The sequence below is a fragment of the Drosophila bipectinata genome, unplaced genomic scaffold, assembly GCF_030179905.1.
Source record: "Drosophila bipectinata strain 14024-0381.07 unplaced genomic scaffold, DbipHiC1v2 scaffold_25, whole genome shotgun sequence".
Classification (NCBI taxonomy): Eukaryota; Metazoa; Arthropoda; class Insecta; order Diptera; family Drosophilidae; genus Drosophila; species Drosophila bipectinata.
The window spans coordinates 82,501-99,973 of NW_027222898.1; the positions used below are offsets into that span (position 1 = coordinate 82,501).

General features: G+C 32.7%; 3 non-coding genes across 3 annotated transcripts; all 3 read right to left on the reverse strand.

Moving 5' to 3' along the window:
- Positions 1 to 4,501: 4,501 nt before the first annotated feature.
- Positions 4,502 to 8,451, reverse strand: LOC138927436 (large subunit ribosomal RNA). Its single transcript, XR_011443929.1, has one exon. It is a non-coding gene; the product is annotated as a large subunit ribosomal RNA (ribosomal RNA).
- Positions 8,452 to 8,772: 321 nt separating this feature from the next.
- On the reverse strand, positions 8,773 to 8,951 carry LOC138927422 (5.8S ribosomal RNA). Its single transcript, XR_011443915.1, has one exon. It is a non-coding gene; the product is annotated as a 5.8S ribosomal RNA (ribosomal RNA).
- A 441-nt stretch (positions 8,952 to 9,392) lies between these two features.
- Positions 9,393 to 11,387, reverse strand: LOC138927428 (small subunit ribosomal RNA). The gene has a single exon (XR_011443921.1). It is a non-coding gene; the product is annotated as a small subunit ribosomal RNA (ribosomal RNA).
- Between the last annotated feature and the right edge of the window lie 6,086 nt (positions 11,388 to 17,473).

Genomic DNA, 17,473 nt, shown 5'->3' on the forward strand with positions numbered 1-17,473 from the left:
TATCACCATCACCTACCATATATTTCATATACATATAAATATTTTCATATCCATATATATTTTTTTATATTCATATATTTTCATATATGTTATATGCATATGTATTCATAACCATATGCTTATATATTAATACTGGCGGTCTTCTGTTTAATATAATATTATTTTAATATTATATTGGTAGGCCGAACACCACCTACCCTATATACCTTTTTGAACACGGTTTCGTCAATCCGGTCATTTATTGTATGGGAAGTATGACTTTCCCACACATATTTGGATATCCATACGATTGCATATCCATATGAAAATATTTTTAATATTTTTAATATATTTTTAATATTTCCATATTTAATATAATATAATTAAATTATTATATTATATATTATATGGTAGGCTATCACCATCACCTACCATATATTTCATATACATATAAATATTTTCATATCCATATATATTTTTTTATATTCATATATTTTCATATATGTTATATGCATATGTATTCATAACCATATGCTCATATATTAATACTGGCGGTCTTCTGTTTAATATAATATTATTTTAATATTATATTGGTAGGCCGAACACCACCTACCCTATATACCTTTTTGAACACGGTTTCGTCAATCCGGTCATTTATTGTATGGGAAGTATGACTTTCCCACACATATTTGGATATCCATACGATTGCATATCCATATGAAAATATTTTTAATATTTTTAATATATTTTTAATATTTCCATATTTAATATAATATAATTAAATTATTATATTATATATTATATGGTAGGCTATCACCATCACCTACCATATATTTCATATACATATAAATATTTTCATATCCATATATATTTTTTTATATTCATATATTTTCATATATGTTATATGCATATGTATTCATAACCATATGCTTATATATTAATACTGGCGGTCTTCTGTTTAATATAATATTATTTTAATATTATATTGGCAGGCTGAACACCACCTACCCTATATACCTTTTTGAACACGGTTTCGTCAATCCGGTCATTTATTGTATGGGAAGTATGACTTTCCCACACATATTTGGATATCCATACGATTGCATATCCATATGAAAATATTTTTAATATTTTTAATATATTTTTAATATTTCCATATTTAATATAATATAATTAAATTATTATATTATATATTATATGGTAGGCTATCACCATCACCTACCATATATTTCATATACATATAAATATTTTCATATCCATATATATTTTTTTATATTCATATATTTTCATATATGTTATATGCATATGTATTCATAACCATATGCTCATATATTAATACTGGCGGTCTTCTGTTTAATATAATATTATTTTAATATTATATTGGCAGGCTGAACACCACCTACCCTATATACCTTTTTGAACACGGTTTCGTCAATCCGGTCATTTATTGTATGGGAAGTATGACTTTCCCACACATATTTGGATATCCATACGATTGCATATCCATATGAAAATATTTTTAATATTTTTAATATATTTTTAATATTTCCATATTTAATATAATATAATTAAATTATTATATTATATATTATATGGTAGGCTAACATCATCACCTACCATATATTCCATATACATATAAATATTTTCATATTCATATATATTTTTTTTTATATATTCATATATTTTCATATATGTTATATGCATATGTATTCATAACCATATGCTTATATATTAATACTGGCGATCTTCTGTTTAATATAATATTATTTTAATATTATATTGGTAGGCCGAACACCACCTACCCTATATACCTTTTTGAACACGGTTTCGTCAATCCGGTCATTTATCGTATAGGAAGTACGACTTTCCCACACATATTTGGATATCCATACGATTGCATATCCATATGAAAATATTTTTAATATTTTTAATATTCGTGAGTTTTTAAATAGGGACAGAAGGAATCTCTTGAATTGAATCATGCGCGTCACTAATAAGATGACGAGGCATTTGGCTACCTATGCGAAAGTAATTCAACTCCCGCCGTCTTAAGGTTTAAGACTTATAACAATATATGTTTAATATTTTTAATATCCGTGAGGTTTTAAATAGGGACAGAAGGAATCTCTTGAATTGAATCATGCGCGTCACTAATAAGATGACGAGGCATTTGGCTACCTATGCGAAAGTAATTCAACTCCCGCCGTCTTAAGGTTTAAGACTTATAACAATATATGTTTAATATTTTTAATATCCGTGAGGTTTTAAATAGGGACAGAAGGAATCTCTTGAATTGAATCATGCGCGTCACTAATAAGATGACGAGGCATTTGGCTACCTATGCGAAAGTAATTCAACTCCCGCCGTCTTAAGGTTTAAGACTTATAACAATATATGTTTAATATTTTTAATATCCGTGAGGTTTTAAATAGGGACAGAAGGAATCTCTTGAATTGAATCATGCGCGTCACTAATAAGATGACGAGGCATTTGGCTACCTATGCGAAAGTAATTCAACTCCCGCCGTCTTAAGGTTTAAGACTTATAACAATATATGTTTAATATTTTTAATATCCGTGAGGTTTTAAATAGGGACAGAAGGAATCTCTTGAATTGAATCATGCGCGTCACTAATAAGATGACAAGGCATTTGGCTACCTATGCGAAAGTAATTCAACTCCCGCCGTCTTAAGGTTTAAGACTTATAACAATATATGTTTAATATTTTTAATATCCGTGAGGTTTTAAATAGGGACAGAAGGAATCTCTTGAATTGAATCATGCGCGTCACTAATAAGATGACGAGGCATTTGGCTACCTATGCGAAAGTAATTCAACTCCCGCCGTCTTAAGGTTTAAGACTTATAACAATATATGTTTAATATTTTTAATATCCGTGAGGTTTTAAATAGGGACAGAAGGAATCTCTTGAATTGAATCATGCGCGTCACTAATAAGATGACGAGGCATTTGGCTACCTATGCGAAAGTAATTCAACTCCCGCCGTCTTAAGGTTTAAGACTTATAACAATATATGTTTAATATTTTTAATATCCGTGAGGTTTTAAATAGGGACAGAAGGAATCTCTTGAATTGAATCATGCGCGTCACTAATAAGATGACAAGGCATTTGGCTACCTATGCGAAAGTAATTCAACTCCCGCCGTCTTAAAGTTTAAGACTTATAACAATATAAATGAAAAATATTATTTTCATTTTTCACGTCACTAATAAGATGACGAGGCATTTGGCTACCTAAACGAAAGTAATTCATCTTCCGCCGTTATAAGGTTTAAGACTTATAACAATATAAATGAAAAATATTATTTTCATTTTTCACGTCACTAATAAGATGACGAGGCATTTGGCTACCTATGCGAAAGTAATTCAACTCCCGCCGTCTTAAAGTTTAAGACTTATAACAATATAAATGAAAAATATTATTTTCATTTTTCACGTCACTATTAAGATGACGAGGCATTTGGCTACCTAAACGAAAGTAATTCATCTTCCGCCGTTATAAGGTTTAAGACTTATAACAATATAAATGAAAAATATTATTTTCATTTTTCACGTCACTAATAAGATGACGAGGCATTTGGCTACCTATGCGAAAGTAATTCAACTCCCGCCGTCTTAAAGTTTAAGACTTATAACAATATAAATGAAAAATATTATTTTCATTTTTCACGTCACTAATAAGATGACGAGGCATTTGGCTACCTATGCGAAAGTAATTCAACTCCCGCCGTCTTAAGGTTTAAGACTTATAACAATATATGTTTAATATTTTTAATATCCGTGAGGTTTTAAATAGGGACAGAAGGAATCTCTTGAATTGAATCATGCGCGTCACTAATAAGATGACGAGGCATTTGGCTACCTATGCGAAAGTAATTCAACTCCCGCCGTCTTAAGGTTTAAGACTTATAACAATATATGTTTAATATTTTTAATATCCGTGAGGTTTTAAATAGGGACAGAAGGAATCTCTTGAATTGAATCATGCGCGTCACTAATAAGATGACGAGGCATTTGGCTACCTATGCGAAAGTAATTCAACTCCCGCCGTCTTAAAGTTTAAGACTTATAACAATATAAATGAAAAATATTATTTTCATTTTTCACGTCACTAATAAGATGACGAGGCATTTGGCTACCTAAAAGAAAGTAATTCATCTTCCGCCGTTATAAGGTTTAAGACTTATAACAATATAAATGAAAAATATTATTTTCATTTTTCACGTCACTAATAAGATGACGAGGCATTTGGCTACCTAAACGAAAGTAATTCAACTCCCGCCGTCTTAAGGTTTAAGACTTATAACAATATAAATGAAAAATATTATTTTCATTTTTCACGTCACTAATAAGATGACGAAACAGTTAGTAGGCCACAATTAGTAGGGAAACGTGGACAACCCGTGATAAATCCTTATATGCTTTCTTAGATATAGCATATAAAGATTTTTTATACTAAATATACATATTTACACATGCATATTTACATTTTTTTTATATTTCGAATCATCAAGCAAAGGATAAGCTTCAGTGTAGCGCGTTATGGCAGCGGCTCGACGACTTACAACACCTTGCCCGTTACAAAAGTCGTTTACAATTGATTCTAGGCTTTGTCATTGTATTAAATAATGTTTTCATATGTAACTAGCATGGCATCAGGTGATCAAAGATCCTCCCAATTTACTATGTTACAAATTACATTGGCATCACATCCATTGTCGTTTAAAATATAAATAATAAACTTTAAATGGTTTAGAAGCCATACAATGCAAATTGCCCCTTATTTATCATTGCAGTCCAGCACGGATACGACCTTAGAGGCGTTCAGGCATAATCCAACGGACGTAGCGTCATACCACTGTTCGCTCGAACAAGTATTGTGCCATTGGTCCGTACCTGCGGTTCCTCTCGTACTACGCAGGAATGCTGTCGCAACAACGTTTTGTCATTAGTAGGGTAAAACTAACCTGTCTCACGACGGTCTAAACCCAGCTCACGTTCCCTTGCATGGGTGAACAATCCAACGCTTGGTGAATTTTGCTTCACAATGATAGGAAGAGCCGACATCGAAGGATCAAAAAGCGACGTCGCTATGAACGCTTGGCCGCCACAAGCCAGTTATCCCTATGGTAACTTTTCTGACACCTCTTGTTAAAAACTCTTTAAACCAAAAGGATCGATAGGCCGAGCTTTTGCTGTCCCTGTGTGTACTGAACACCGAGATCAAGTCAGCATTTGCCCTTTTGCTCTATGTGTGGTTTCTGTCCGCACTGAGCTGGCCTTGGGACACCTCCGTTATTATTTGAGAGATGTACCGCCCCAGTCAAACTCCCTACCTGGCAATGTCCTTGAATTGGATCATACCTGAGTAATTGGAGTTATACCAAATTTTCAAATCGATAATACATGAATGCATCTCTCATTAAAGAATTTGTTTGCGATTATATAACAAACTCGTGATACTTTGATCAAGAAGCTTGCATCAAAACCCAATACCATAAGATATAATAAATATATCCGTATAATGGCTAGGAAATGATACACGTTCCATTTAATCAAGTAAGTAAGGAAACAATAAGAGTAGTGGTATTTCATTGTCGATACCAAACCGAAGTCTAATATCTCCCACTTATTCTACACCTCTTATGTCTCCTTACACTGCCAGATTAGAGTCAAGCTCAAAAGGGTCTTCTTTCCCCGCTAATTATTCCAAGCCCGTTCCCTTGGCTGTGGTTTCGCTAGATAGTAGATAGGGACAGAAGGAATCTCGTTAATCCATTCATGCGCGTCACTAATTAGATGACGAGGCATTTGGCTACCTTAAGAGAGTCATAGTTACTCCCGCCGTTGACCCGCGCTTACTTGAATTTCTTCACTTTGACATTCAGAGCACTGGGCAGAAATCACATTGTGTCAACACCCGCTAGGGCCATCACAATGCTTTGTTTTAATTAGACAGTCGGATTCCCCAAGTCCGTGCCAGTTCTGAATTGATTGTTAATTGATAATCGTTATAATTAATAAGAACTAATTGGTTTGACCCAACTAGTATTCTTAAAAATTTTAGCAAGAAAGTTCCACAATTGGATACGTAACTAAACTATCCGGGGAACAAGTTACAACCATAAATGATTATAACTCTATTTACCCAGAACGAGCACATAAACCATATTATTGTTTCCCAATCAAGCCCGACTATCTCAATCTTCAGAGCCAATCCTTATCCCGAAGTTACGGATCTAATTTGCCGACTTCCCTTACCTACATTATTCTATCGACTAGAGACTCTTCACCTTGGAGACCAGCTGCGGATATTGGTACGGCCTGTTGAGAAGTTTGCGTATCCCCACCATAAATTTTCAAGGTCCGAGGAGAAAATATCGACACAACAGTATATGTCATGCTCTTCTAGCCCATCTACCATATCTCTCTGCGAAAGACTTCCATGGTAGTACGACTATAAAACAGAAAAGAAAACTCTTCCGATATCTCTCGACGGCTTCTTTATGGTCGTTCCTGTTGCCAGGATGAGCACGAGGCCCATATTTAATAACAAACGGATACTCAACAGGTTACGGAATTGGAACCGTATTCCCTTTCGTTCAAAATTATTCAAGTATATAATTTTCACAATAATTGTAATATTTATTTTTACTTGAAAATTTTCGGCTTTCGCCTTGAACTTAGGACCGACTAACTCGTGATCAACCACTGTTCACACGAAACCCTTCTCCACTTCAGTCCTCCAAGGTCTCATTCGATTATTTGCTACTACCACCAAGATCTGTACCAATAGCAGCTCCATGCAGGCTTACGCCAAACACTTCTACGCATACCATTGTACCTTCCTACTCACTAAAGTTTCAAAATTTATATTACAAGTAATATAAATCATCTACTTTAGCGGTAATGTATAGGTATACAACTTAAGCGCCATCCATTTTAAGGGCTAGTTGCTTCGGCAGGTGAGTTGTTACACACTCCTTAGCGGATTTCGACTTCCATGATCACCGTCCTGCTGTTTTAAGCAACCAACGCCTTTCATGGTTTCTGCATGAGTTGTTAATTTGGGCACCGTAACATTACGTTTGGTTCATCCCACAGCGCCAGTTCTGCTTACCAAAAGTGGCCCACTGGGCACATTATATCATAACCTTAAACTTCATATCAAGAAAGTTAAGGTTCTTACCCATTTAAAGTTTGAGAATAGGTTAAGATCGTTTCGACCCTAAGGCCTCTAATCATTCGCTTTACCAGATAAGATTATTTTATATAACATTAAAATGCACCAGCTATCCTGAGGGAAACTTCGGAAGGAACCAGCTACTAGATGGTTCGATTGGTCTTTCGCCCCTATACTCAATTCTGACAATCGATTTGCACGTCAGAACTGTTTCGGTCTTCCATCAGGGTTTCCCCTGACTTCAACCTGATCAAGTATAGTTCACCATCTTTCGGGTCACAGCATATCTGCTCAAGGTACGTTCCAGTTAGAGGCATAAATAATATAAATATTATTATACATAACTATATAGAACGCCCCGGGATTGTGTTAATTAACTATAAAATAGTTAAAAAACTAATCCCATTAATAGTCAAGTTAATTACGCTATTAGGTTTATATCCCAATAACTTGCACATATGTTAGACTCCTTGGTCCGTGTTTCAAGACGGGTCCCGAAGGTATCCTGAATCTTTCGCATTGTTAATCATACAAGTGCATATAATAAACACAAAAATCAATGATAATTATGCCATTATATAATTCCGAAAAATTAACGCACTGTATTCTTATTAATCTATCAACACTTTATCAAATTAATGACATTTATCCTATGTTAAAATGCAAGCATAATAATTTGAATAAACTATAAGTCATATTTTATGATAAATTATATATGTTAATAGATTACAATGTCCTTATATGGAAAAAATGCACACTATTTCTATAATATTATTTAAATATTATAACTTTAATGATGAATTTTCCATAATGGATATTCAGGTTCATCGGGCTTAACCTCTAAGCAGTTTCACGTACTATTTAACTCTCTATTCAGAGTTCTTTTCAACTTTCCCTCACGGTACTTGTTTACTATCGGTCTCATGGTTATATTTAGTTTTAGATGGAGTTTACCACCCACTTAGTGCTGCACTATCAAGCAACACGACTCTTTGGAAACATCATCTAGTAATCATTAACGTTATACGGGCCTGGCACCCTCTATGGGTAAATGGCCTCATTTAAGAAGGACTTAAATCGTTAATTTCTCATACTAGAATATTGACGCTCCATACACTGCATCTCACATTTGCCATATAGACAAAGTGACTTAGTGCTGAACTGATTTCTTTTCGCTCGCCGCTACTAAGAAAATCCTTGTTAGTTTCTTTTCCTCCCCTAATTAATATGCTTAAATTCAGGGGGTAGTCCCATATGAGTTGAGGTTGTATAAAGCAATGTATATATATATATAAACAATATATCTCTATGAAGAACAATATATTTGATATATTTTCAATTTTCGCATCTTTAAATAAGAGACAATTCTAGTTAAAAAAAATTTAATTTTTTTTTATGCTAGACATTTCTCAGTATTATTTGAATTGAAAAAAGAAAGAATTGTATATCTTCATTTTTTCTTTTATAAATATTTGAGATAATTGCTTTTATATTTAATATTATGAATATATAAATATATCCAATAATATACCATATGCATATCATTATAAAAATATATAATAATAAGCAACTTTATTAGCATAGTCTTACAACCCTCAACCATATGTAGTCCAAGCAGCACTATAAAATTAATTAAAGTACATAACAGCATGGACTGCGATATGCGTTCAAAATGTCGATGTTCATGTGTCCTGCAGTTCACACGATGACGCACAGTTTGCTGCGTTCTTCATCGACCCATGAGCCGAGTGATCCACCGCTTAGAGTTTTATAAATATATATAAATATACAATTCGTCAATTATGTTTTTATTGAAAGAAATTAAAAATACACCATTTAACTGGCATATATCAATTCCTTCAATAAAGTTATTTTTATACCTAAAATAATTGTTGCGAAATGTCTTAGTTTTATATAATCAATATAAATATAATTTATATTGTTTTAATATTATATAAAGCATTAACCTGTATATCAGGTACAACAATGTATATTTTAGGTGTTGCATTTATCAATGTATGCGCATAATTTAATATGAACAATACATCACGCAACGCATGTATATTAATTAAATATACACGCAATTTATATTGAAGACAACAAATGGTCTATATATTCAATATAATATATATGTCTTTTATTTTTGGGTAATTTTTATTTATATATTTATATATAATAAATATTTTAATAACGGATAAGATTCATTCAATAATGATCCTTCCGCAGGTTCACCTACGGAAACCTTGTTACGACTTTTACTTCCTCTAAATAATCAAGTTCGGTCAACTTCTGCGAAACAACCGTAACACACAAGGCGTCACAGTGATCACGTCCGGAGACCTCACTAAATAATTCAATCGGTAGTAGCGACGGGCGGTGTGCACAAAGGGCAGGGACGTAATCAATGCGAGTTAATGACTCACACTTACTAGGAATTCCAAGTTCATGTGAACAGTTTCAGTTCACAATCCCAAGCATGAAAGTGGTTCAGCGGTTTACCCGGACCTCTCGGTCTAGGAAATACACGTTGATACTTTCATTGTAGCGCGCGTGCAGCCCAGGACATCTAAGGGCATCACAGACCTGTTATTGCTCAATCTCATTATTGCTAGACGCAATTTGTCCATTTAAGAAGCTAGTATCCTTATAATGGGACAAACCAACAGGTACGGCTCCACTTATATAAACACATTCAAACACAATAAACATTTTACTGCTACCATGAATGAAGGCTATATAAGCTTCAACACCATAATCCTGAAGATATCTATTTAATATATTTGAGTCTCGTTCGTTATCGGAATTAACCAGACAAATCACTCCACGAACTAAGAACGGCCATGCACCACCACCCATAGATTCGAGAAAGAGCTATCAATCTGTCTTACACACTTATGTTCGGACCTGGTAAGTTTTCCCGTGTTGAGTCAAATTAAGCCGCAGGCTCCACTCCTGGTGGTGCCCTTCCGTCAATTCCTTTAAGTTTCAGCTTTGCAACCATACTTCCCCCGGAGCCCAAAAGCTTTGGTTTCCCGGGAAGCGACTGAGAGAGCCATAAAAGTAGCTACACCCAATTGCTAGCTGGCATCGTTTATGGTTAGAACTAGGGCGGTATCTGATCGCCTTCGAACCTCTAACTTTCGTTCTTGATTAATGAAAACATCTTTGGCAAATGCTTTCGCTTAAGTTAGTCTTACGACGGTCCAAGAATTTCACCTCTCGCGTCGTAATACTAATGCCCCCAAACTGCTTCTATTAATCATTACCTCTTGATCTGAAAACCAATGAAAGCAGAACAGAGGTCTTATTTCATTATCCCATGCACAGAATATTCAGGCATTTGAAGCCTGCTTTAAGCACTCTAATTTGTTCAAAGTAATTGTACCGGCCCACAATAACACTCGTTTAAGAGCACTAATGCAGGTTTTTAAATAGGAGGAACATATGAAAAAATACAAGTATTTAAACATATATAAGAACTCCACCGGTAATACGCTTACATACATAAAGGTATAGTACTAACTACAATTGTATGTTGTACTACCCGTATGAAGCACAAGTTCAACTACGAACGTTTTAACCGCAACAACTTTAATATACGCTATTGGAGCTGGAATTACCGCGGCTGCTGGCACCAGACTTGCCCTCCAATTGGTCCTTGTTAAAGGATTTAAAGTGTACTCATTCCAATTACAGGGCCTCGGATATGAGTCCTGTATTGTTATTTTTCGTCACTACCTCCCCGAGCTGGGAGTGGGTAATTTACGCGCCTGCTGCCTTCCTTAGATGTGGTAGCCGTTTCTCAGGCTCCCTCTCCGGAATCGAACCCTGATTCCCCGTTACCCGTTGCAACCATGGTAGTCCTAGATACTACCATCAAAAGTTGATAGGGCAGACATTTGAAAGATCTGTCGTCGGTACAAGACCATACGATCTGCATGTTATCTAGAGTTCAACCAATATAACGATCTTGCGATCGCTTGGTTTTAGCCTAATAAAAGCACATGTCCCATAAGGTTCATGTTTTAATTGCATGTATTAGCTCTAGAATTACCACAGTTATCCAAGTAACTGTTAACGATCTAAGGAACCATAACTGATATAATGAGCCTTTTGCGGTTTCACTTTTAATGCGTGTGTACTTAGACATGCATGGCTTAATCTTTGAGACAAGCATATAACTACTGGCAGGATCAACCAGAATAATGTTTATATCTTTGATATATTTCATTTTCATATTGATATATAGAAAATAAATATTGCAAATATTTGTATAAATTAAAATATTAACGAATTTGGCCAATTATTATATGGCATTCAATATTCGTTCATTTATTAAAATATATATATATATATATATATTTATAATATATCCCTCGGGTGCCCAACGCATACACCTCAGGGTATATTTTTTTCATGGCTTTTTCTTAAACCCTCGTTTGTGTTAGGGTATTTATATGAGCGGGCGGTCTTTTTATTTATATAAGCCTTCTTTAATATTTTTTTTAATAAAATACAATATTATGCATATATTTAATTCTAAAATATCTTTATATTTTCACATACAACAATTTGTATATATTCACATATATATATTTGCTTAATTTTATAATAAAATTATCGCATATGTATTTTGATAATAAATTTAAAATTTATTTTCTTTGTATATAAAAGTCTAGTTTTATATGATATAAAACTAAGCACTTTTTAATTTTCATATATTTATATATTTTCATATATATAGTTTATTCATATTTATTTATACAATAATAATAATAATAATATTACTACTATTATCATATACGTATATGAAATTAAATTTAATTCCATATACTTACTAGGATATAATAAAAAGAAATTTTTATTTGCCTAGAACCAGAAATTAACGATAATAATTGGAAACTTGTCAAATTATAATTTATAATAAGACGTAGACGCTTCAACGATATTATCTAAGTATACAATATAGTGTATATATAATATATAATATAGTATGTTATATTATATAGATAGGCTTACACCACCTACCATATATACCTTTTTGACCACACTTTCGTCAAGCTGGGTATTTATTTGCCTTCTTTCCCTCACCTAAAAATACTCATCGGTATTTTAGTATATTCATATAATATAAATAATATACTATATTGGTAGGACGACACCACCTACCCTATATACCTTTTTGAACACACTTTCGTCAAGCTGGGTATTTATTTGCCTTTTTACCCTCACCTAAATATACTCATCGGTATATTTCAGTATATTTTAGTATATCCATATGAATATGTATATCCATATCCATATCCATATCCATATCCATATGAAAATAATTTAATATTTCCATATTTATTATAATATAATAAATATTATTATATTATATATTATATGGTAGGCTATCCCCATCACCTACCATATATTTCATATACATATAAATATTTTCATATCCATATATATTTTTTTATATTCATATATTTTCATATATGTTATATGCATATGTATTCATAACCATATGCTCATATATTAATACTGGCGGTCTTCTGTTTAATATAATATTATTTTAATATTATATTGGCAGGCTGAACACCACCTACCCTATATACCTTTTTGAACACGGTTTCGTCAATCCGGTCATTTATTGTATGGGAAGTATGACTTTCCCACACATATTTGGATATCCATACGATTGCATATCCATATGAAAATATTTTTAATATTTTTAATATATTTTTAATATTTCCATATTTAATATAATATAATTAAATTATTATATTATATATTATATGGTAGGCTATCACCATCACCTACCATATATTTCATATACATATAAATATTTTCATATCCATATATATTTTTTTATATTCATATATTTTCATATATGTTATATGCATATGTATTCATAACCATATGCTTATATATTAATACTGGCGGTCTTCTGTTTAATATAATATTATTTTAATATTATATTGGTAGGCCGAACACCACCTACCCTATATACCTTTTTGAACACGGTTTCGTCAATCCGGTCATTTATTGTATGGGAAGTATGACTTTCCCACACATATTTGGATATCCATACGATTGCATATCCATATGAAAATATTTTTAATATTTTTAATATATTTTTAATATTTCCATATTTAATATAATATAATTAAATTATTATATTATATATTATATGGTAGGCTATCACCATCACCTACCATATATTTCATATACATATAAATATTTTCATATCCATATATATTTTTTTATATTCATATATTTTCATATATGTTATATGCATATGTATTCATAACCATATGCTCATATATTAATACTGGCGGTCTTCTGTTTAATATAATATTATTTTAATATTATATTGGTAGGCCGAACACCACCTACCCTATATACCTTTTTGAACACGGTTTCGTCAATCCGGTCATTTATTGTATGGGAAGTATGACTTTCCCACACATATTTGGATATCCATACGATTGCATATCCATATGAAAATATTTTTAATATTTTTAATATATTTTTAATATTTCCATATTTAATATAATATAATTAAATTATTATATTATATATTATATGGTAGGCTATCCTCATCACCTACCATATATTTCATATACATATAAATATTTTCATATCCATATATATTTTTTTATATTCATATATTTTCATATATGTTATATGCATATGTATTCATAACCATATGCTCATATATTAATACTGGCGGTCTTCTGTTTAATATAATATTATTTTAATATTATATTGGCAGGCTGAACACCACCTACCCTATATACCTTTTTGAACACGGTTTCGTCAATCCGGTCATTTATTGTATGGGAAGTATGACTTTCCCACACATATTTGGATATCCATACGATTGCATATCCATATGAAAATATTTTTAATATTTTTAATATATTTTTAATATTTCCATATTTAATATAATATAATTAAATTATTATATTATATATTATATGGTAGGCTAACATCATCACCTACCATATATTCCATATACATATAAATATTTTCATATTCATATATATTTTTTTTTATATATTCATATATTTTCATATATGTTATATGCATATGTATTCATAACCATATGCTTATATATTAATACTGGCGATCTTCTGTTTAATATAATATTATTTTAATATTATATTGGTAGGCCGAACACCACCTACCCTATATACCTTTTTGAACACGGTTTCGTCAATCCGGTCATTTATCGTATAGGAAGTACGACTTTCCCACACATATTTGGATATCCATACGATTGCATATCCATATGAAAATATTTTTAATATTTTTAATATTCGTGAGTTTTTAAATAGGGACAGAAGGAATCTCTTGAATTGAATCATGCGCGTCACTAATAAGATGACGAGGCATTTGGCTACCTATGCGAAAGTAATTCAACTCCCGCCGTCTTAAGGTTTAAGACTTATAACAATATATGTTTAATATTTTTAATATCCGTGAGGTTTTAAATAGGGACAGAAGGAATCTCTTGAATTGAATCATGCGCGTCACTAATAAGATGACGAGGCATTTGGCTACCTATGCGAAAGTAATTCAACTCCCGCCGTCTTAAGGTTTAAGACTTATAACAATATATGTTTAATATTTTTAATATCCGTGAGGTTTTAAATAGGGACAGAAGGAATCTCTTGAATTGAATCATGCGCGTCACTAATAAGATGACAAGGCATTTGGCTACCTATGCGAAAGTAATTCAACTCCCGCCGTCTTAAGGTTTAAGACTTATAACAATATATGTTTAATATTTTTAATATCCGTGAGGTTTTAAATAGGGACAGAAGGAATCTCTTGAATTGAATCATGCGCGTCACTAATAAGATGACGAGGCATTTGGCTACCTATGCGAAAGTAATTCAACTCCCGCCGTCTTAAGGTTTAAGACTTATAACAATATATGTTTAATATTTTTAATATCCGTGAGGTTTTAAATAGGGACAGAAGGAATCTCTTGAATTGAATCATGCGCGTCACTAATAAGATGACGAGGCATTTGGCTACCTATGCGAAAGTAATTCAACTCCCGCCGTCTTAAGGTTTAAGACTTATAACAATATATGTTTAATATTTTTAATATCCGTGAGGTTTTAAATAGGGACAGAAGGAATCTCTTGAATTGAATCATGCGCGTCACTAATAAGATGACGAGGCATTTGGCTACCTATGCGAAAGTAATTCAACTCCCGCCGTCTTAAGGTTTAAGACTTATAACAATATATGTTTAATATTTTTAATATCCGTGAGGTTTTAAATAGGGACAGAAGGAATCTCTTGAATTGAATCATGCGCGTCACTAATAAGATGACGAGGCATTTGGCTACCTATGCGAAAGTAATTCAACTCCCGCCGTCTTAAGGTTTAAGACTTATAACAATATATGTTTAATATTTTTAATATCCGTGAGGTTTTAAATAGGGACAGAAGGAATCTCTTGAATTGAATCATGCGCGTCACTAATAAGATGACGAGGCATTTGGCTACCTATGCGAAAGTAATTCAACTCCCGCCGTCTTAAGGTTTAAGACTTATAACAATATATGTTTAATATTTTTAATATCCGTGAGGTTTTAAATAGGGACAGAAGGAATCTCTTGAATTGAATCATGCGCGTCACTAATAAGATGACAAGGCATTTGGCTACCTATGCGAAAGTAATTCAACTCCCGCCGTCTTAAGGTTTAAGACTTATAACAATATATGTTTAATATTTTTAATATCCGTGAGGTTTTAAATAGGGACAGAAGGAATCTCTTGAATTGAATCATGCGCGTCACTAATAAGATGACGAGGCATTTGGCTACCTATGCGAAAGTAATTCAACTCCCGCCGTCTTAAGGTTTAAGACTTATAACAATATATGTTTAATATTTTTAATATCCGTGAGGTTTTAAATAGGGACAGAAGGAATCTCTTGAATTGAATCATGCGCGTCACTAATAAGATGACGAGGCATTTGGCTACCTATGCGAAAGTAATTCAACTCCCGCCGTCTTAAGGTTTAAGACTTATAACAATATATGTTTAATATTTTTAATATCCGTGAGGTTTTAAATAGGGACAGAAGGAATCTCTTGAATTGAATCATGCGCGTCACTAATAAGATGACGAGGCATTTGGCTACCTATGCGAAAGTAATTCAACTCCCGCCGTCTTAAGGTTTAAGACTTATAACAATATATGTTTAATATTTTTAATATCCGTGAGGTTTTAAATAGGGACAGAAGGAATCTCTTGAATTGAATCATGCGCGTCACTAATAAGATGACGAGGCATTTGGCTACCTATGCGAAAGTAATTCAACTCCCGCCGTCTTAAGGTTTAAGACTTATAACAATATATGTTTAATATTTTTAATATCCGTGAGGTTTTAAATAGGGACAGAAGGAATCTCTTGAATTGAATCATGCGCGTCACTAATAAGATGACGAGGCATTTGGCTACCTATGCGAAAGTAATTCAACTCCCGCCGTCTTAAGGTTTAAGACTTATAACAATATATGTTTAATATTTTTAATATCCGTGAGGTTTTAAATAGGGACAGAAGGAATCTCTTGAATTGAATCATGCGCGTCACTAATAAGATGACGAGGCATTTGGCTACCTATGCGAAAGTAATTCAACTCCCGCCGTCTTAAGGTTTAAGACTTATAACAATATATGTTTAATATTTTTAATATCCGTGAGGTTTTAAATAGGGACAGAAGGAATCTCTTGAATTGAATCATGCGCGTCACTAATAAGATGACGAGGCATTTGGCTACCTATGCGAAAGTAATTCAACTCCCGCCGTCTTAAGGTTTAAGACTTATAACAATATATGTTTAATATTTTTAATATCCGTGAGGTTTTAAATAGGGACAGAAGGAATCTCTTGAATTGAATCATGCGCGTCACTAATAAGATGACAAGGCATTTGGCTACCTATGCGAAAGTAATTCAACTCCCGCCGTCTTAAGGTTTAAGACTTATAACAATATATGTTTAATATTTTTAATATCCGTGAGGTTTTAAATAGGGACAGAAGGAATCTCTTGAATTGAATCATGCGCGTCACTAATAAGATGACGAGGCATTTGGCTACCTATGCGAAAGTAATTCAACTCCCGCCGTCTTAAGGTTTAAGACTTATAACAATATATGTTTAATATTTTTAATATCCGTGAGGTTTTAAATAGGGACAGAAGGAATCTCTTGAATTGAATCATGCGCGTCACTAATAAGATGACGAGGCATTTGGCTACCTATGCGAAAGTAATTCAA